This window comes from Hyla sarda, chromosome 4, assembly GCF_029499605.1.
Source record: "Hyla sarda isolate aHylSar1 chromosome 4, aHylSar1.hap1, whole genome shotgun sequence".
Classification (NCBI taxonomy): Eukaryota; Metazoa; Chordata; class Amphibia; order Anura; family Hylidae; genus Hyla; species Hyla sarda.
Window position 1 is genome coordinate 262,372,616 of NC_079192.1, and position 22,169 is coordinate 262,394,784.

At 43.0% G+C, this 22,169-nt stretch overlaps 1 long non-coding RNA gene across 1 annotated transcript; it reads right to left on the bottom strand.

Moving 5' to 3' along the window:
- Nucleotides 1–1,460: 1,460 nt before the first annotated feature.
- LOC130369183 (uncharacterized) lies at nt 1,461–10,876 on the bottom strand. The gene is made up of 3 exons (XR_008892694.1): nt 10,761–10,876; nt 10,087–10,172; nt 1,461–1,497 (listed from the first exon to the last, which is right to left on the bottom strand). It is a non-coding gene; the product is annotated as an uncharacterized LOC130369183 (long non-coding RNA).
- Between the last annotated feature and the right edge of the window lie 11,293 nt (nt 10,877–22,169).

Sequence of the window (22,169 nt, forward strand, 5' to 3'; positions counted from 1 at the left end):
AAAACTGCATTAAAAGCAAAACTGCTGTGTGTGAGTCTGAGAACTAGTCTAATGTTCAGATCAATATTTAATACATGTTAAGGGGGGTTCATACCCAACTTTTGTGTCTCATTTTATCATTCAGTTTTTCTAGCTACAACACAACAAAACCGCTAATAAAGCTGCTACAATGCTAAGTGTGAAACCCTTAAACAGCTGTACTTAAATTGTTTTAACAGAGGACATGAGAACATGGCTGTCATCTTTGCCATTTAAATTAATCACAAGTAATCCAAGTTGCTTTGCTAAATTCCTTAAAGAATACTCACAGGTTTCTTAAGTATCTAGCTTGGGGCTGTACATTTGTTATATGTACTGTATGTATATGCCGAAACATTTGTGTATGTTAAACAGTAAACCACAAAAGATATTCATTTATGGTAAGTATAATAAAATGCATTTATGAGAATGTGACATAAAGCAGTCAGGAAGTAATACATTCAAACTGCTTATTCTATTAGGTTTAATATTTTTCACACGCAGCTCAGATGTTCTTTTATAAAAAATTGAGTAAAAATAAAAGTTTTTGGAGCATAGATGTGGAGAGGTTGAGTCCAAAAGTTAACATGGATATACAGTAGTTACCTAGTTAGTATGGTTAAAAAAAAGACATACGTCCATCAAGTTCAATCAAGGAATTGAAGGAAAGGGGTATTGTTGGATGAAGGGGAAGGGATGTGATTTTATATTTCTGCATAAGTATTAATGTTTTATTTCCAAACCCAAATATCTTAACTTACCTATCAGATGTCTTTGAGGGACAGTATGAAACACTTTTGCAAAATCCAAAAACACTATGGTGGAGATTTATCAAAACCTGTCCAGAGAAAAAGTTGCTGAGTTGCCCATAGCAACCAATCAGATCACTTCTTTCATTTTTTCAAAGGCCTCTGCAAAATGAAAGAAGCAATCTGATTGGTTGTTATGGGCAATTGGGCATATTTTCCCCCTATATCCACAACCAACCCTCTGTCAAGGCTTTTGCTCACATCTTCAGAAAATGCTTATTAGATTGGTTTGACAACTTCTATCTTTAGTAAACCCATGCTGGCTATCACTTATAATACTATTATCCCCTAAGTATTCCTGTATGTAGTCCCTTATGAGCTCTTCTAACAATTTCCCCACAATGCACCTTAAGCTTATCAGTCTATAATTACCTGAGGAAGACCTAGAGCCCTTTTAGGAGATTGGTACCACATTCAACTTGTGACAGTCCCTCAGCACAATACCAGGCACCAGAGAATCTCTAAATATTATGAAGAAAGGTACAGAAATGATTGAACTTGAGTTATCTAAGAACACTTGGGTATAGTCTGTCTGGTCTTGGAGATTTGCTTACATTTACTGGTCTGCATCTGATAGGACAGAAGAAAGCACGGAGGAGTACTATCAGACAGGAGTCTGATAGTCTCACTTACTGCCTGTGCTTCAGCTATGATTTATAAGCCATGAATTCTATAAAGAGAAAATAACATTTTCTTATGAAGTATATAAGAAAGGTTAATGTTTTGCTAAGATGTATACAACATATAAAAAGTTTTTATATCTAAAAGTACCCATTTAAAGGTCTATCATAGGCTGTGTAAGGAAGGCCCTCGACTACAGCCACAGAGCAAATTAACTTGAGTACCATGGTTTAATCATGTGGTTTTTGCCACAAATTACCCAAGAAATGTGGATTTGTATGAATGATGTCCAGACAGGAGGTCCTGCTCCTCTACACCAAGCAATGAGGCCTACACTGTATGCCTTATCACTAAGTATTTGTAGCCGCCTAGAGGTAAGATGCAATCCTGAAAGTTACTACTGGACCTGCACCTACCCCTTGGCTACATCTGCCACAAGAGTCAACTGGGCAATAAGCACAGGGAGGCTCTGTGCAGATGCAGCTTATTGTCCGGCTGACTCATCCTCTAATGATCCCCAAGGGGGCCCCCTATTGTTGCCCTGGTGCCTATGCATTGGGCTTGTATCTTTTGAAATATTTTTTTTCTCATTGCGTTGTTGTTCTTGACACGTTATTCTATTATATGTCACATACTTGCCTACCCTCAGGGAGGACATTATTCATGCTTCTCCCCCTCCAAGTCTCATGTTTTGTAGTGTTCCCTTCCCTGTATCACATTCTCTTTTGTGTTTTTCAATAAAGTTCTTTGAATATAAAAAAAATAGCAGAACCATAACAATAAACAATAATAAACATGCCCACCAGAGAACTAACCCCTCCTAAAAAACATAGTGATGAAAAGGAAAGTCAATAAAGAAGGAGGAAGGGTGGCACTTCTTCTAATCCTCACCACAGGTTGACTGAGATAGAGACACCAGAGCCCTCTAAGTTTTAATTATTAAGCTATAGAAATTGCTGTAATTGTATTAAACCATAGAATAAAGATAATGGGCCTAATTTACTAATGTTGTCGGTGTGTATTTTGGTTTGTTGTTTTCTGCAGTTATTTACTAATGGGGAGCAGATTTTGACGCACATGTTTTTCTGGTTCATGATGTCATCACTAATGCCGACGGCAAAAAACTTTATTCAGAAGTTTCTCTGCCAGTTCTCAACATAGTAATTTATATTAAAAATGTTAAATTATCATTATTCTACCTTGCTTGAGAGCGGCACAGATAATCCAACCATTTTGGAAATTTTTCCGACTCGGACATTGATTTTCTGACCACCTTGTGAATTATTTGACGCTCAAAGCCAAATTTTTTGTTGGTTAGTTTAGTAAATACAGGATGTGTAAAAATGATATAGCCATGGCTTTTTGGGTTTTTAGGGGCTTTAGTCGGTCTAGTCGGCAAAGTGTGGTGCACACTCGCGCAATCTGTCGCACAGTGTCTGCGACATGGTGCAGACATGTTGCAACAGTTTGGTTGCAAAATGTTAGTAAATGTGGCCCGATATGTCAGTTTTACTGTAAGGTGCATTATGTAAAACGAAAGCCCCCAAAGTTTGCAAACTTGTGTTTTTTTTCTCAATTTCACCCACCATATAATCGTTTTTTTATGGCAAAATAACAGGTGTAATTGCAAAGCACAATTGGTTCTGCAAATAAAAAATACCTAATAGGTTTTTGTGGATGAGTTATGGCTCTTAAAATACGAGAAACAAGAAATGAACATGCAGAATGACAACAAAGTAATAGGACCGGAGTGGGCACCACAATGTCCTGATCTTTAGCTTAGGCCTATACTGCATACATTTCAGTCTCAACTGTGTATATGTAATAGAGAGCTGAACATACACATTAATTATTATGCTGAATTATTTTTTTTCTGTATACTGAGATCTGCATGATACTCTGAATTTTAATTCCAACTTATTTTATCAACCAATAAATACACGGCCAAGATTGTTCAGCAAAGGTCACCTATTACTGCAAGTTAAACACATTAATTTAAATGTTAGGGTCACAAAAGCCAACAATTCTCTCACAATCTGCATTAAATGGGTTTGAATAAGTATATTTAGAGACTGCAAAATCCACTCATTGACTTGTAGAATTTATTTCATAGAGCTATTCTTTAACTCTTTGGCACCATCTGCCGTACATTTACAGCTGAAGTGCCCTGTACTTATCACAATCTGCTATACAGGGGTCACTGTTTACAGTAACTTAATGACCAAGTTCCTGATGACAGGCCATCTTTACTCATGTCCAAAAGAGCAATTCCAGCTGGGTGCTAGGTAAATCCTTATTAAAGGTGTTATATCCAAGATGGAGGCAACTGGTCTGATAACTGCATCCCTGGGATGTGAGCTCGGTCCGGCTAGGTTTTCCTAGTGGATGACCAGGGAGAGGATCACACCCGGTTACGATGGTGGGTAGCGTCTCCTTTATAGGTCTGTCCATCACCTCAGACGGCGGACAGACCTATTAAGCGGACGCTACCCACCACCGTAACAGGGTGTGATCCTCTCCCTGGTCGTCCACTAGGAAAACCTAGCCGGACCTAGCTAACATTCCAGGGACGTAATTATCAGACCATTTGCCTCCATCTTGGATATAACACCTTTTAATAAGGATTTACCTAGCACCCAGCTACTCATCTACAAAAGCCTTATGATAGTCACCTGAACTGTCCATACGTCTGCTACTTATCCTCTATCCCATTTCTAAGTATTCCTTACTAATCCCTGATGAGCTCCCTGCAGTAATACAGAGTAGCTAAACACATTGGATGTGTATGATTTTACTCATATATACATAATGAGATCCTAAGTTATGCTATGTAAACAACTGGTCATGTCTTATGTATGAATACTGTGCTACACCCCTGGGTAATTACCTGGTGCAGCCAATCATACCTGTATACAACATCTACTATCTGTATCCCTACCTAGCCTAGGGTCTACTAGGAGGTTCCGGTGAAGGCCCAGGTCATAAGGAGAGGGGACCTACAGTTTTGACAGGCAGGCAACTCAGATAGGGATAAGATTAGAGTTCCCTACCTGACTCTTTCCTGGGCTGCAGATTGAATGACTATTCTTAATGTGTTCACTAGCTGAGTACCCGGCGTTGCCCGGTTTTTCCTTCCAAATCCTTTTTGTGGAGGAAAATAAACAAAGGAGGAAGCTTTTGACTTCATATGCAGTCCTCATATATTGTTGTCATATCCCAACCCCACATTCCAACCTCCTATCTCGACCTCCTGTCCCGTCCTCCTGTCCCAACCTCCTGTCCCGTCCTCCTATCCCGTCCTCCTATCCCGTCCTCCTATCCCGACCTCCTATCCCGACCTCCTATCCCGTCCTCCTATCCCATCCTCCTATCCCGACCTCCTATCCCGACCTCCTATCCCGACCTCCTATCCCGTCCTCCTATCCCGACCTCCTTTCCCATCCTCATATCTCGACCTCCTATCCCGACCTCCTATCCCGTCCTCCAATCTCGAGCTCCTATCCCGACCTACTTTCCAGACCTTCTATCCCGTCCTCCTATCCCGACCTCCTTTCCTGTCCTCATATCTCGACCTCCTATCTTGACCTCCTATCCAGACCTTCTATCCAGACCTCCTATCCAGACCTCCTATCCAGACCTCCTATCCAGACCTCCTATCCAGACCTCCTTTCCCGTCCTCCTCTCCCGTCCTCATATCCAGTCCTCCTATCCCGACCTCCTATCCCGACCTCCTATCCTGACCTCCTATCTCGACCTCCCATCCCGACCTGTAATATGTGTACCAGGTATTCAAATATCTCCAGCCGTACCGAAGTTATGTGGGAACATACATTTCCCATTGATTTGCATGGGACTTTAAACAAAAACCCTGACCCTCACAAATGGGGGTAGTTAAGGGTTAAATGAACTATCCCATATTTTAAGTGAACATATAAGTAACATGTGACCAAGTATTATCGAAATATCTCCAGCCGTTGTTAAGTTATACAGTAACATATATTTCCCATTGACTTGCATGGGACTTTAAACATAAGCCCCGCCCCTGGCAAATGGGGTGAGTAAGGGTTAAATTACCTATCCTATGTTTGTTGTTGACATATAAGTAACATGTGTGCCAAGTTTCATGTTAATATCTTTAGCCGTTTGAAAGTTTTTGTGGAACATACACACAGAAATCTGTCTTATCTTCAATCCGCCCAGCGGCTAAATCCTCGCCAGGCTAGATGGTCATTGTTTTTTGCCCTTTTCAACTTTCAAATCCATTTTCTGCCCGCAGACAAGAATGTCAGGGCTGATGCTCTATCTCGTACCACCGATGCCTCTGAAGCCGAGACCCTTCCCCAGCACATCATTCCCCCTGAGTGTCTGATCTCTTCTGCCCCTGCTTCTCTGGTGCCTATCCCTCCAGGAAAGACTTATGTTCCTCCCCGTGTTCGCCACCGGATCCTCAAATGGGGCCATTCCTCCCTTTTGGCTGGTCACGCTGGAATCAAAAAGACTTAACAGTTGATTGCCAGACACTATTGGTGGTCCTCCCTGAAAAAGGATGTGACCGATTTCGTACGAGCCTGTACAGTGTGTGCATGTGACAAGACCCCTCGTCAGAAGCCTTCAGGTCTTCTCCTTCCGCTGCCGGTGACTGAACAGCCTTGGTCCCACATAGCCATGGATTTCATCACTGATCTTCCTTTATCCCATGGCAACACAGTCATCTGGGTGGTCATTAATCGTTTTTCAAAATGGCTCACTTTATTCCGCTTCCTGGCCTTCCTTCTGTGCCACAGTTGGCGAAGCAATTTTTTCTGCAGATTTTTCGTCTTTACGGTCTTCCCACGCATATCGTCTCGGATAGAGGCGTTCAATTTGTGTCAACATTTTGGAGAGCTCTCTGTAATCAATTAAAGATCAAATTAAATTTCTCGTCCTCCTATCACCCCCAATCCAATGGACAAGTGGAAAGAGTGAATCAGATTCTTGGTGACTACTTGCGACATTTTGTTTCCTCCCGTCAAGATGATTGGATCAACCTTCTGCCCTGGGCTGAATTCTCGCCAAATCTCTTCCGCCAAATCTCCATTTTTTGTGGTGTACGGCCTTCACCCGCTGACCCCCCCCCCCTCCCCATTCCCACTTCTTCGGGAGTTCCTGCCGTGGATGAAGTAACCCGGGACTTCTCCGCTATCTGGAAGGAGACTCAAAAGTCGCTCTTACTTCGCGGATGAAGAAAAATGCAGATAAAAAGAGAAGAACTCCTCCTGTCTTTGTCCCGGGTGACAAAGTGTGGCTCTCTGCCAAATACATATGGTTTCGTGTCCCTAGCTACAAGTTGGGTCCTCTTTACCTCGAGCCTTTTAAAATCAAGAATCAAATCAATTCTGTCTCTTACAAGCTTCATCTTCCCTCTTCTCTTCGCATTCCTAACTCTTTCCATGTGTCTCTCCTCAAACCTCTTGTACTTAACCGCTTTTCTCCCAAGGTCACTGTTCCTGCTCCTATTTCTGGCTCCTCTGATGTCTTCTCCGTTAAGGAAATCCTCGCCTCCAGGATCGTCAGAGGTAAAAGAATTGTGGCCCTGAGGAGAGATCATGGGAACCCGAGGCCAATATTCTAGACAAAGATCTCATCCACAGATTCCTCTGTTCTAAAAAGAGGGGGAGACCCAAGGGGGGGTACTGTCACGCCGAGCGCTCCGGGTCCCGCTGCCTCCCCGGAGCGCTCGCGGCGTACCTCTACATGCAGCGCTCCGGTCGGCACCGCTGACCGCGAGCGCTGCTCTCGTGTCACCGGAGGGGACGCGATCCGAGGCACGGGACGTGCCCGCTCTCGGATCGCGCCCCATGTCTCTCACCTGCCCCGTCCTCCTGCTCAATCCCGGCACGCGCGGTCACGCTCTCTAGGGTGCGCGCGCGCCGAGTCTCTCAGATTTAAAGGGCCAGTGCACCATTAATTGGTGCCTGCCCAATTAGTTCCAAGCACTCCCAACACTATATAAACCCACTTCCCCTTCCTGTCCCTGCCGTATCTTGTTGCCTTGTGCCAGTGAAAGCGTTCTTTGCCTGTGTATCCAGACCCTTGCCGTTGCCCTTGACTACGAACCATTGCTGCCTGCCCTGACCTTTTGCTACATCTGACCTTGCCTTTTGCCTAGTCCTTCTGTACCGCGCCTGACTCAGCAGTCAGTGAGGTTGAGTCGCTATCGGGTGGAAAGACCTGGGGGTTACCTGCCGCTGCAAGTCCATCCCGCTTTGTGGCGGGCTCTGGTGAAAACCAGTAACCCCTTAGATTCCGTTCCCCTGGTCCGGCCCACGCCATCACCTCACTGACATAGAGGATCCACTACCTGTGTCTAACCCGCATACCACTCCGGATCCTGACTGTCCCCTCAGCTGGAGTCACTTGTAAGTTTCACAGTGATGATGGGTGATGCTGTACCCTAATCTGTGGCTCTCCAGCTGTTGCAAAACTACAACTCCTATAACATCTGAGGTTCTCCAGACACAATGGGAGTTACAGTTTTATAACAACTGGAGAGCAACTGGAACCAAGGTGATTGGTGGGGGTCCCAGCAGTTGGACCCACTCCAGAAAAATGGGCTGCTTATTCTTAAATGTCTGTTTTGTCTGTCTGGCCCTGCCTGTTAGTCACTTATATAGTTGTGTGTTCTCCTGACTGTGTCCCATCAGTGCTGTAGTCACTGATATCTTTGTGCGGCTGAGTAAGGGGTCATCTGGGATTGGGGAAGCGGGTCGTCAGGTGGTAGGGGGGGCCCAGGGCAATTTTTTGCACCGGGGCCCTGGGGTTTCTAGCTACGCTCCTGCTGCCTTGTATCTGCTTTCTTGTCTCCCCTTTGTGAGCGGTTCTCCAAGAATTTTCTCCCCCCTGTCTACTATCGGAGCTAGTGTTTAACGCCCTCCCTGCTACCATCTTGAACACTGAGGGAGCAGAAAGTTTACCTGACACATTTATCTTAACTTTCTCTAAGTTACGGTTAGGTTAGAAATTTTTTATAAATATTGCTTAGAAAGTGGCTTTATTTGCACTCAGAAAACAAATGAATGATTAAAAAACAGTAACAAATGTCCCCTGCCTTTAAAATAACAGCAGTACATCTATTAACCATGCTCTGCATTTCTTAATTCATCTGATTTGTAGCCATTTAAAATCCCTCTATGCAGTATTGATGGAGCCGGAAATGATGGGGAATGCAGCACCCATGCATTCACAGGCTACTGTAGATGTACTTACTGTATGTGCTTCTTGTACTGAGCCCTCACCTACTTTTTACACTGCTATGTGTGCTACAAATATGCATCAATATATTTAAATGTGCTTCTCGCTTGCACTGCCAACAGCTACTAACCAGTGTCTACCAGCAGTACTCAGAAATTAACATAAATGAACGCAATTCAGCTGCACTTTATATTGCAATAATGCCATGGCCATTCTCCAGTGCAACTAGATCAGTGATAAATATGGTTTTCATGGCTAGAGCTCCCTGATGACATTATACAGCGCTTTCTAATCAAAGATAGAACAGCTGTAACACTTCATGCTCTAAGACCCATTCTGAGAAATAAAAATGTGATGGTTGATTCTAACTTAAATTGGGAACTGTATAAAACTTTTCAGACTGAAATAACTTTTGGACTTTTCAAAGAATATTTTGCTCTATTTCAAAAATGATCCATCAAGATCTGAACCGTGAGATGCATAATCTGATTCTTACTCAGTAATATCACTCAGGGGTAAGGGTTATGATGAAGGGAAGGGTATATTTCTCAAAAACTAACTGTAAACTAAACTGATAAATGTTTAAAAGCTTTCAAACATAACAATCAAATGTTCTTTACATTGCAACAAAGGCAACTACTCTAGGTGTACAAGATGCAACCATTGATTTGTTTTGTTCTTTTCTACTGGGTTTATTCCTTTCTTTTCTATTGGGTTTATACCATTTTTATTTTCTGTTCTGCTCATTTACAGGAACAGGACTATGAAAATAATGGTGGGGCTGAATCCCCTGAATTCCAATTCCATAAAGAGGGGTTGAAATTGCACAAGGGGTGAGAGAAATGGCACTAGTTGGAATAAAATGGCCCAGGGGGATAAAGGGGAAATAAAATGGCATGGGTGATGGGGGAGATGATGTGGCACAGGGAGTGATAAAAGGAGGGATGAAATGGCACAGGGGGTGACAGGGGTGAATTAAATGGCACAGGGAGTGATAGAGAGGGGATAAAATGGCACAGGGGGTGATAAAGAGGGGGTTGGAATGACACTGGGGAGGATCTAGGAAGGTAATGATGTGGCACAGAGGATGATAAAGGGGAGTAATGATGTGGCACAGGCGGTGATCAAAAGGGGGGAGGATATGGCACAAGGGAGGATCAAGGAGGGGGAGATGTGGCATGGGGGTGATAAGGTGGGAATGAAATTGCACAATGTGATGAAGGGGGAATAAACTGCCATGGGGGTGATAAATGAGGTGATGAAATGGCATAGGGTGGTAGCACCAACATCTGTTATGCAGATACAGGATACTGGTATCACGCTGTGCGTCAACAGGCAACTTGATACGTGCTACTGGTGGTACAACGAGGAGTGTGTCACCAAACTATGTACGTCTAAAAATGCTCACCAACATGAAAAGTTTAGAAAGCTCTGGTGTAGATGACAGTCATCATGTATGCTAAGAACTACTGGACTTCCTGCCTGGAGGAACATCTGAAAGAAACAGGGTTTGTACTCAACAAAGATTACAGGTGTACATAACAATGTAATATTGAAGGGGTATTCAAAGAAAAAACTTTTTTATATATATCAACTGGCTCCAGAAAGGTTTGTAAATTACTTCTATTAAAAAATCTTAATCCTTTCAGTACTTATGAGCTTCTGAAGTTAAGGTTGTTCTTTTCTGTCTCAGTGCTCTCTGATGACACGTGTCTCGGGAAACGCCCAGTTTAGAGGATGTTTGCTACGGGGTTTGCTTCAAAACTGTGCGTTTCCTGAGACACGTGTCATCAGAGAGCACTGAGACAGAAAAGAACAACCTAAACTTCAGAAGCTCATAAGTACTGAAAGGATTAAGATTTTTTAATAGAAATAATTTACAAATCTGTTTAACTTTCTGGAGCCAGTTGATATATATATAAAAAAAAGTTTTTTCCTGGATAACCCCTTTAATTTGGCTGGAGTTCTCCTTTAAAGAGTACCTCTCATTAACTTGATACATTTTATAATCCTCCCAGTTCACTGCCCCTATCATGATAAACCACCCCCTGCCTTTGTTTTTATTATTTTTTAGTTTTCTACCTTGATATTGCTCTGTATTTTCTGCTCAGCCTCAGGTTCACAGACTGGGAAGGAGCATTACCCAGCAGGCATGACATCATCTGAAGCTAAACATGACATCATCTGAAGCCAAACTCTGCAACCAACAGAAAACGGCAGTTAATTGTGACAGGAGCTAAGATTGGATAAGGCTGGACACACCCCCATCAGCACTCCAGACTGTATTTCCTGTGTTTGGACTTTTGCCAGGCCAGCAGGAGTCCAAAGTCTGTGCAAAAGATGGGGGGAAATGTGCTCTGGACAAGTACGGAGACACCTAGTGGCAACTTTTTTAAACACAAATAAAACATAGAAAACTTCATTTTTTTTTAAACAAACTATAGTAGAAAGATTTTTTATATACCATAAGGAGTGCAATAGCAAACATTAGCTTTAATGAGAGTGCCCATTTAAGGAAAGCAACATATTAGGTTTTCCACAACACTTTAAAGGGGTACTCCGGTGAAAAAATGTTTTATTTTTTTTTATCAACTGGTGTCACAAAGTTAAACAGATTTGTAAATTACTTAACATTTTTAATCCTGCTGCTGTATGCTCCACAGGAAGTTGTGTAGTTCTTTCCAGTCTGACCACAGTACTCTCTGCTGACAACCCTGTCTGTATCAGGAACTGTCCAGAGCCAGAGAGATTTGCTATGGGGATTTGCTTGTACACTGGACAGTTCCTGACATGGTCAGAGGTGTAAGCAGAAAGCATTATGGTAAGACAGAAAAGAATTTTAGAAAAAATACAACTTCCTGTAGAACATACAGCAGCTGAAAAGTACAGGCAGGGTTGAGATTTTTAAATAAAAGTAATTTTCAAATCTATATAACTTTCTGGAGCTAGTTGATTAAAAAAAATAAAATTCCACCAGAGCACCCCTTTAACAGAGAAATTCAGAGATATTGAAAACTTGGAAAAGAAATTAAATTAAAGAAAGAATTCATCAAAGAAATCTCATAACATAAGGTTAATGCTAACAACATAATGGAAGGCATTATAAAAGTGCTTCCTCTGCTGCCCCTTGAAAAGACTTGTAGAGTCTTTGGGGGAGATTTATCAAAGGATTTAGACTGGTTTTCCCGTCTAAAACTGTCACACAGAAAGTTGAGGTCTGACGACGTGTGACTTTTTTGCAACTTTTTCTTTAGAGGATTTTTAATACATGATGCATTCTAGGCTATTTTAGACTGAAAATGCATTGGTGCTGAATGTATCAATAGCGACTTTTCGGCGAAAATTTACAACGGATGATAGTACGCTGAAATGTCAGACCATACTGGAGCAGGTTTAAATAAAGTCTAAACTGTAGATCCTGAAGTCTGTGCACAGAATTTATCAAGAGCTGTGCGACTTTTGATAAATTAGGTGCACAATAGACCGGCCTTACTTAGGTTGGTCTATATTGATCGCCGCATGCGCTTTTACAACCAGACCTAAAACCGTGGTTGACCACGGTTTTAGGTGCGGGGGAAAAGCGCATACGGCGCAAAAATGAGCCGACCAAACGTTTCACTGCGGTTGGCTCATTGAAATGAATTACATACGGGAGCGCATAGAAAGGCATACGGGAGCGCGAGGTTTTAGCTCCCCCCTGCCGTATGCGTTTCCGTATGGGAGAAAACGTGATGTGAACCAGCCCTTAGGGGGTTACTGATGATTTTATCATTTGTATGTAATGTATTTGCTTTTCAATAAAGAATTATACTATTTGTACTGTACACTATTCCGCAATCTGTGGGAGTAATTTTGGGGGTATATCATCTATCTTTGGCTCATGATTACTCTCCCATTACTCATTTATTGGTCTTCTTTGTTTGGTAACAAAGACTGGACATAGGTCAAGCACATGTGGCTATGGCAAATGCCAGACCCAGACTAGCAGGCTTAGGTCCACCCACTTCCCCAGGAGAGGAAGGTTGGACTAGGGACTTTCTACTGCAATTAATCAGGGGAAGCATGTGACTAAATTACTATTCAACTGTATACATTATAGACAAAAATATTAATCCATGAATCCTTGTTCACCTCAGTGTATGGCAGAGATTAAGTGAAATGCAGAAAAACACATTTGCAACACACACAAGTACCTGAGGAACACATTATAAATAAAGCAAACCTTTTAGTCTCAGCCACCCAATAACTCTCTAGTGGATGGTAGCTAGCACAGCTGTATTGGGACACTATACATCCATTACATGGGTAGCTACTTTCACACTGTGAATATAATACTGTAAATACTGTGTCTAAAAAACAACAGTACCACACATACTTCCACCACCAGGGGCGTCACTAGGTCAAATCATTCGGGGCCCCTACCCCGAATGCTAAGCCAAGGTGCCCCGAATGTCAGTTAATATGCACACGGCCATTTTTTTTATTTATTTTTTTAGGGCCACCTAGGTCCATGGATGGACCGGCCCTGCCCCTGTGCCGCCCCTGCTCTTACAGTTCTAAAGTGGCCACAGCGCCGACGCAGCCCGAGCTGCTTAACAGCGCCGGCCGTGGCCACTTTAAGACCATGAGCTTGCTGACCCGCGCAGGAGGAAATGGATGTCACGTGTCAGTGGGACAGCGCTCTGGGGAGCGGGCGCATGTGTGGGCCCTCAGGGTGCCTGCTGCTGCATCCCCTCCTGCCTCTCTCTGCACTGACTCTCTCACCAGTCAATCAAGGGTGGCTTGGACATGGATGGGAGGAAGGGGCGGAGTCCGGAGGAGAGGACCCTGAACGCGACCATGACCCAGGGGAGGCCGACGCTTCTGTGTGGAGGTAAGAGCCGGGGGCTGCTCCAGACATTACTTCAGTGGCCATTGGACAAACCCTCCAAAGTGTAGGGACAGCTGCCTCCTTGTGCATTACACCCACAGGGTTTCCCAACCAACCGGGGTGCCTCCAAGCAGTGTTTCCCAAGCAGGGTGCCTCCAGCTGTGGCAAAACTACAACTCCCAGCATGCCCGGGCAGCAGCTGGAGGAAGCCTGGTTGGGAAACACTGCTGTAGAGCAGTGTTTCTCAAGCAGGGTGCCTCCAGCTGTGGCAAAACTGCATCTCCCTCGGGCTGTCCGGGCGTGCTGGGAGTTGTAGTTTTGCAACAGCTGGATGCACGCTGGTTGGGAAACACTGCTGTATATTGATGGTCTGTAGAGCAAATAAGGAGAGGTGCAGTGCAATTTCCCAACCAGCCTGGGCACCTCCAGCTGTTAAAAAACTACAACTCCCAGCATGCCCAGATAGCCAGAGGGCATGCTGAAAGCTGTAGTTTTGCAACAGCTTGAGGTACATTGGTTGGGGAACACTGCCTTAGAAGTTACAGACGGAGTAAAGATGGTGGTGAGGAGATGCAGATATGCCCTGCTGTGTAAAGTACCACGTACCTATACCTACTCACCACCATATTTACCCCATCTGTAACTTCTACCAACCAGGGTGCCAGATGTAGCAAAACTATGGCTGTCTGGCTGTCTAGGCATGCTGAGAGTTGTAGTTTTGCAACAGCTGGAGGCACCCTAGTTGGGGAATACTGGTATACAGTGTAGACACTAATGTAAATCCATGTACATACAGGGTAAGTAATGTAATTTTATACAGTGACCCCGACAGCAGAACAATGAGCGCAACTCTTGAGCTGTACTCACTATTCTGCTGGTGAGGTCACTGTGTACATACATTACATTACTTATCCTGTACTGATCCTGAGTTATATCCTGTATTATACTTCAGAGTGGCTCCACCCATTGAGTGGCCTGCCCCATTGCCCCTCCTCTTTTGTGGCTCTGCCCATGGCCCGTGCCCCGGATCTTTTGGAGGCCTAGCAACGCCTCTGTCCACCACCGTGCCCCCTGTAAATAAATAGCATCATAGTGCTCCTGTAAATAAATACCAAAAGCTGCTATACACAATGAAACAATTGTAATCACCTTTATCATCATGTAGTGAAGCATGCTAGACCCTGCCTGGTTCTTGCAGAACTATGCAGATAGCACACTGATGCCATTGTGCTGTCTACATCACTGAAAGATGTAGACTAGCATACCTGGTATTTGGTATATTCTGACTGACACTAGCAACAGCCCTGAAAGACAGCAAGAATTTTTACTCATTAGAGCCAGAGAGTGCCGGACTGGGACCAAAAATAGGCCCTGTAATGTTATTACTCTCCAGAAATGCATCCAGCCCCTTTTGAACTCGTTTGCTGAGTTCCCCATTACCACCTCCTCCGGAAGAGAATTCCACAGCCTCATTGCTCTTACAGTAAAGAACCCCCATCTGTGCTGGCGTAGAAACCTTCTTTCCTCTAAACGTAGAGGATGCCCCCTTGTTATAGTTACAGTCCTGGGTATAAATAGATAATGGGAGAGATCTCTGTACTGCCCCCTGATATATTTATACATAGTTATTAGGTCACCCCTAACCCTTCTATCTTCTAAACTAAATAACCCTAATTCTGATAATCTTTCTAGGTACTGTAGTCCTCTCATTCCCATTATTACTCTGGTTGCCCGTCTTTGAACCCTCTCCAGCTCAACTATATAGTTTTAATACACTGGTGCGCAGTACAGTACACAGTATTCCATGTGTTGTCTGACTAGCGGTAGAATGATTTCCTTGTTGTGGGCGTCTACGCCCCTATTGATGCACCCCATGATTTTATTTGCCTTAGCAGCAGCTGCCCGACACTGGTCACTACAGCTAAATTTACTGTTAACTTAGACTCCCAAGTCCTTTTCCACATCAGTCGTCCCAAGCGTTCTCCCATTTAATACATAATCCCAGGCTGGATTTTTCTTCCCCATGTGCATCACCTTACATTTATCAGTGTTGAACCTAATCTGCCACTTCCCAGCCCAAACCTCCAACCTATCCAGTGCACTGTCCTCTATGGTGTTAAGCACTTTACAGAGTTTAGTATCATCTGCAAAGATTGCTACTATACTATAAACTCCCTTGACAAGATCATTAATAAATATATTAAATAGAATAGGACCCAAAACTTACCCCTGTGGTACCCCATTAGTTACAGTCACCCAATCAGAATAAGTACCATTATTAACCACTCTCTGTTTCCTATCACTGAGCCAGTTACTTACCCACTTACACACATTTTCCCCCAGCCCCATCCTTCTCATTTTATGCACCAATCTTTTATGTGGCCCCGTATCAAATGCTTTGGTAAAAACAAGATATACGACATCCAGTGATTGCCCCTGGTCCAGTCTGGAGCTCACCTCCTCATAAAAGCAGATCAGGTTAGTTTGACAGGACCGATCCCTCATAAAGCCATGCTGATATGGGGTCATACATTTATTTTTATCAAGATATTCCAAAATAGCATCTCTTAGAAAACCCTCAAACAATTTTCATACAACGGAGGTTAAACTGACAGGCCTATAATTCCCGGGGTCACTTTTTGACCCCTTTTTAAATACTGTCACCACATTTGCTATGCGCCAGTCCTGGGGAACCGTCCCTGTCACTATAGAGTCCTTGAATATTAGAAATAGGGATATGTCTATTACTTTACTTAACTCCCTTAGAACACAGGGGTGAATGCCATCTGGACCTGGTGATTTGTCAATTAGATTTTTTGTAGGTGGCACTGTACTTTTTCCTGGGTTAGACAGGTGACCTGTACTGGGGAGTTTATCTTATCTCGCTGTATTTCACCTGGCATTTCATTTTTCTCTTTGAATACAATGGAGAATAATGTGTTTTTAATATTTGCTTTTTCCTGATCCCCGTCTATAATTTTTTCTTTATCACTTTTTAAAGGTTCAAACTGCTCCCAGTTACCTCCAATGTGACTGGGCACACATGAAATGGGAGGAGGTAGACAGACTACAAGCCCCACCTAAGCTGGCTGATATGTGTGCCAGCCTCACAGGTGAACCTTAATGATGCCTTGATGGTGATCAAGGCGCATTAAATGTGGAGTTTATACACCTTCAAGTTTAAGATTTAAACAACAACAAAGACGTGGTCTCAAATGGCAGGAGGTGCTCAACCCCAAATGCAGTTGTGCATATATCCTGGGGGGGCAGATCCTGCCCTTGTAGTCCGTTGCTACGGGCGATCCCCAGCATAAAATTGCATACAAGTGAGGATGCCTGCAACAGACTACAAGTACCACAGAGGCATCCTACACCAGATAAACGGTGTGGATGTGTAACAATTAGAATACAATACAGGAATTTAGGTGCACTACTATGGTAGATGTATACAATGACATTGGCTATCCCTCAACACTGATGTTAAAATTGAAACATTCGTCAGTATATCCTTAGATGAAGGACATACCAGAGCCCACACACCAACGCTAAGGTTTCTCAAGTGGCACGGGACCTAACAGTAACCTACCTGTGCGTGATAAGCAAAACCAGGGGCCAGTGGGCAATTACAGCAGCATTAGGCCGACTCGCAGCCTGCTCCCAGTTACCTCCAGTGTGGCTGGGCACACATACAATTGGAGGAGGAAGACAGACTACAAGCCCCACCTAAGTTGCCTGATATGTGTGCCGGCCTCACAGGTGAACCTGGCGCGTACGCCATTGACCGTGCGGTTTAATTAACGATATATTTTTATAATTCGGACATTTCCGCACGCGGCGATACCATATATGTTTATTTTTATTTACGCTCTGTTTTTTTTATGGGAAAAGGGGGGTGATTAAAACTTTTAATAGGGGAGGGGTTAAATTATCTTTATTCACTTTTTTTTTCAATTTTTTTTGCAGTGTTATAGCTCCCATAGGGACCTATAACACTGCACACACTGATCTTTTACATTGATCACTGGTTTCTCATAGGAAACCAGTGATCGATGATTCTGCCGCTTGACTGCTCATGCCTGGATCTCAGGCACTGAGCAGTCATTCGGCGATCGGACAGCAAGGAGGCAGGTAGGGACCCTCCTGCTGTCCTGTAAGCTGTTCGAGATGCCGCGATTTCCCGAACAGCCCACTTTCACTTTAGACGCGGCGTTCAACTTTGAACGCCGCATCTAAAGGGTTAATAGCGCGCTGCACCGCGATCAATGCCGCGCGCTATTAGCCACGGGTCCCGGCCATTGTTAGAGGCCGGGCCCGACCCCCTATGACGCAGGGCCACGCCGTGGCCCCGCGTTGTAGATCGGGTGCGGACACATGACGTTCCAGTACGTCATGTGCCCTTAAGGGGTTAAGGCTGCCTTGATAGTGATCAAGGCGCATTAAATGTGGAGTTTATACACCTCCAAGTTTAAGATTTAAATAACAACAAAGACGTGGTCTCAAATAGCAGGAGGTGCTCAACCCCAAATGCAGTTGTGCATATATCCTGGGGAAGCAGATCCTGCCCTTGTAGTCCGTTGCTACAGGCGATCCCCAGCATAAAAATGCATACAATGGAGGATGCCTCCATTTTAGTAGTTTAAATGCTTTATTTTTGTCATTTATTGCCCTTTATAGACAAACTGGCCCTGAATATAACCTGCCAGACACTGTGCCCTCTGAATATAACCCTGCCACACAGTGTGCCCGTAATAATAATACTGCCACACACTGTTTCTTCTTAGTTTGGCTAAATCACACCCATGCACTGTCCTCCTTCAGACCCCCTCAGTCCTGCCCAAACCCCTAAGTCCTCCCCCAGGCTCCGCTGTTTCACTCAAACCCCCCCCCCCCAGACCCCTAAATCCTCTTCAGGCTCTTTGCCCCTCTCCCCAGACACCTAAGTCTTCTCCATGCTCCTCTGCCCCCCTTCTCCAGACCAATAAATCCTCTCCAGGCTCCTCTGCTCCCCTTGCCCAGACCCCTAAGTCCTCTCCAGGCTTCTCTGCCACCATTCTCCAGACCCCTAATTCCTCTTCAAGCTCTTCTGCCCCTCTCCCCAGACCCCTAAGTCCTCTCCAGGCTCCTCTGCCCCTCTCCTCAGAACCCAAAGTCCTCTTCAGGCTCTTCTGCCCCTCTCCCCAGACCCTTGAGTCTTCTCCAGGCTCTTCTGACCCCTCAGTCCTTTTCAGAAGGCTGTCAGAACATGATAGGAGTTGTAGTTATGCAACAGCTGAAGAGCAACAGAGTGGAAAATACCAGTCTAAACCAATATTCTCTAACCATCAGAGGTGTATTTTAGGTTTGTGCTGCCCTAGGTCCCCCTGGTCCCCCACTCCTCTGCATTGAGGTACAATATATGTATAGTAAAAAAAAAAAAAAAAAAAAAAAGGAAAAATAGCCAGCACAACTACCTAATACACGTGTGCACGCTGCTGCGGCAAATACAAAGTATACAAATATAGCTGCAAGCAGAAAAACAGGTGGCCAAGCAGCATGGCTGGGGTATAGCACACAACTGTTGACCCCTTATGGTGGGGAAGGTGTTAGTGGACATGTGAGCTAATTTCCGCACTGTTCTGACCAGTTATTTTAGAGAAAACTATGTTTGGAGAATATTGCGCAATCCAATATGGTGGCAAAACCATGTTATCAACTGTGGTACAGAAAGTGATCACAAACATTCGTGCTAATTTTCACATTGTTCTGACTTGTAATTTCAGAGAAAATTAAATATGCAGAATACTGCGCAATCCAATATGGCAGCAAAAAAACATTTGATCAATTGTGGTACAGACATTCATCACAAACATTTGTGCTAATTTTCACATAGTTCTGACCAGTAATTTTAAAGAAAACCATGTATGCAGAATATTGCGCAATCCAATATGACCATGTGATCAATTGTGATACAGAAAGTCATCCTGAACGCGTGGGCCAATCTTCATATTGTTTTGATCAGTAATTTTTGAGAAAACTATGTTTGCAAAATTTTCTGAAATCCAATATGGCCACCAAATCTGGTGATCAACTGTGGTACAGAAAGTGACTCTTGCAAAATTGCGAAAATTCTGCCATGTGATCGTACAGGGGTTATCCAGGAAAAGAAAAACAAAACTAAATTGTTTCAAAACCAGCACCACACCTCAGGTTGTGTGATATTACAACTTTGCTCTGTTTACTTTAATGAAACTGAGAACAACCTGAGAACGTATGTATGGTGCTGTTCTTTTTTTATTTTTTTTGCCCAGCAAACGTTATAATATATTATAGTAAAAAATCCAGTGTGTAATGCTATTATATTAACAGGGTGCAGTGTGTAATGCTGTAAGATGTTGTCATATTCACAATGTAATATGACAAAAAAGCAGCAATTTTGGACTTTTTTACATTTACACTAATAACCGTACAGGATCATAAACATTATTTTAATTTTTATTGGGGGAGTGGCTTATTATTATTATTTTTTTTTTGTTCATGTCCCCATACAAAACTATATATAGCAATCATCACAGCAAAGGGGGAAAAAAAGTCAGCACTGGATCTTTTCTTTGTGCAGGTGGTTGTCCAGACTGCCAGTCTAGATATAACACAAGAGAAAAAGAAAGGCCACAGCGCCAATCTGGAGACTATGGTATTTTGTGCAAAAAGAACTTTAAAATTGATTGGTTCTCAGAAAAAAATAAGCGACGTTTCAGCTATATGGTAGCCTTTATCAAGCAGATTGCTGGTACTGATCACTGCTGTGCATAGGCATAGCACTGATCAGTTTTATCGGCTACCTACTTCTCTGGTCTGATAGAAGGTAGACCAGAGAAGAGGGCACCCCGAGGTCATAATGACTCATTGACCCTCATGATTATACCACCCATATTCAAATAAGTCCCCCTAAACCCTGATATTTCTGCAGATGCCATGATCAGTATTGATCATAGCATATGAGGGGTTAATGGGGTGTCAGCGAGAACGCTGATTGCAGCTGGGACCTGCTTTGCATGAAGAGAGCGTAGCTCCTAGGCTCGTTCTATATGTAAATGTACGTCCTGTGTTTTAAGTACCAGCGCACCCCGACGTACATTTACGTCCATTGTTCTAAAGGGGTTAATCGTATTGCCCCACAGAATAAAGAAAACATGTAATTTTTACCGTAAAGTCTACAGCATGAAAGCAAAACTCTCTAAAAGTTGCAAAATTGTGGTTTTCTATTCAATTTCCCTACACAATTAATATTTTTTTGGTTTTGCCATACAATTTATGGAAAACTGAGTGATGTTATTACAAAGTTCAATGGATCACTTAACCCCTTAAGGACTCAGCCCATTTTGACCTTAACCCCTTAATGACCAAGCCCATTTTCACCTTAAGGACCAGGTCAATTTTATTTTAGCGTTTTCATTTTTTCCTCCTCGCCTTCTAAAATCCATAACTCTTTTATATTTCCATCTACAGACCCATATAAGGGCTTGTTTTGTGCGTGAACAATTGTACTTTGTAACGAAACCTCAAATTTTACCATAAAATGTACGGCGAACCCCAAAAAAATATTTTTTTAGGGAGGAAATTTAATTGGGAACCAAAATTTTGTACATTTTGGAGGGTTTTGTTTTCACACTATACACTTTACGGTAAAAATGACATGTGTTCTTTATTTTGTGGGTCAATACGATTAAACTGATACCCATGGCTAGAAACTTTTATATTTTTGTACCGCTTAAAAAAAAATCTAAAACTTTTTGTACAAAATCAGTAATCTAAAATCGTCCTATTTTGACCACCTATAACTTTTTTCCGTATATAGGGCGGCATGAGGGCTCATTTCTTGCGCCAAAAAAGCAGCATTTTTGGACTTTTTTATTTTTTATGTTTACGCCATTCACTGTGCGGGATCATTAACATTGTATTTTGATAGTTCGGACATTTACGCATGCGGCGATACCAAATATGTTTATAAAAAAATATTTTTATGCTTTTTGGGAAAAACTGACAATTTTCATTTTTATTGGGGGAGGGGATTTTTCACCTTTTTTTTTTTTTTTTTTACTTTTCATTTTAAAATTTTTCAACTTTTTTTAAACACTTTTTATGTCCCCATAGGAGACTATCTATAGCAATCCATTGATTGCTAATACTGTGCAGTGCTATGCATAGGACACAGCACTGCTCAGTATTATCGGTGATCTTCTGCTCTGGTCTGCTTGATCGCAGACCAGAGCAAAAGACCCCGGGAGACGGCAGGAGCCAGGTGAGGGGACCTCCGGCCGCCATGCTGGATGATCGGATAGCCGCGGCAGCGCTGCGGGCGATCCGATCATCCAGTCAAAGTACCGCAATGCCGCAGATGCCGTGTTCTGTATTGATAACGGAGTCTGAGGGGTTAATGGCGGACATCCGGATCAAATATGTTTATTCTTTTTTTTTTTTTTTTTTTTTTTTTTAAGCTTGTTGGGGATAAAATGGGAAAAAGGGACAATTTACAATTTTATTGGGGGAGGGGATTTTACACATTTAATAAATTTTTTACCTTTTTTTTATTTTTACACTTTAATAGTCCCCATAAGAGACTAATTATAGCAGTCATTGGATTG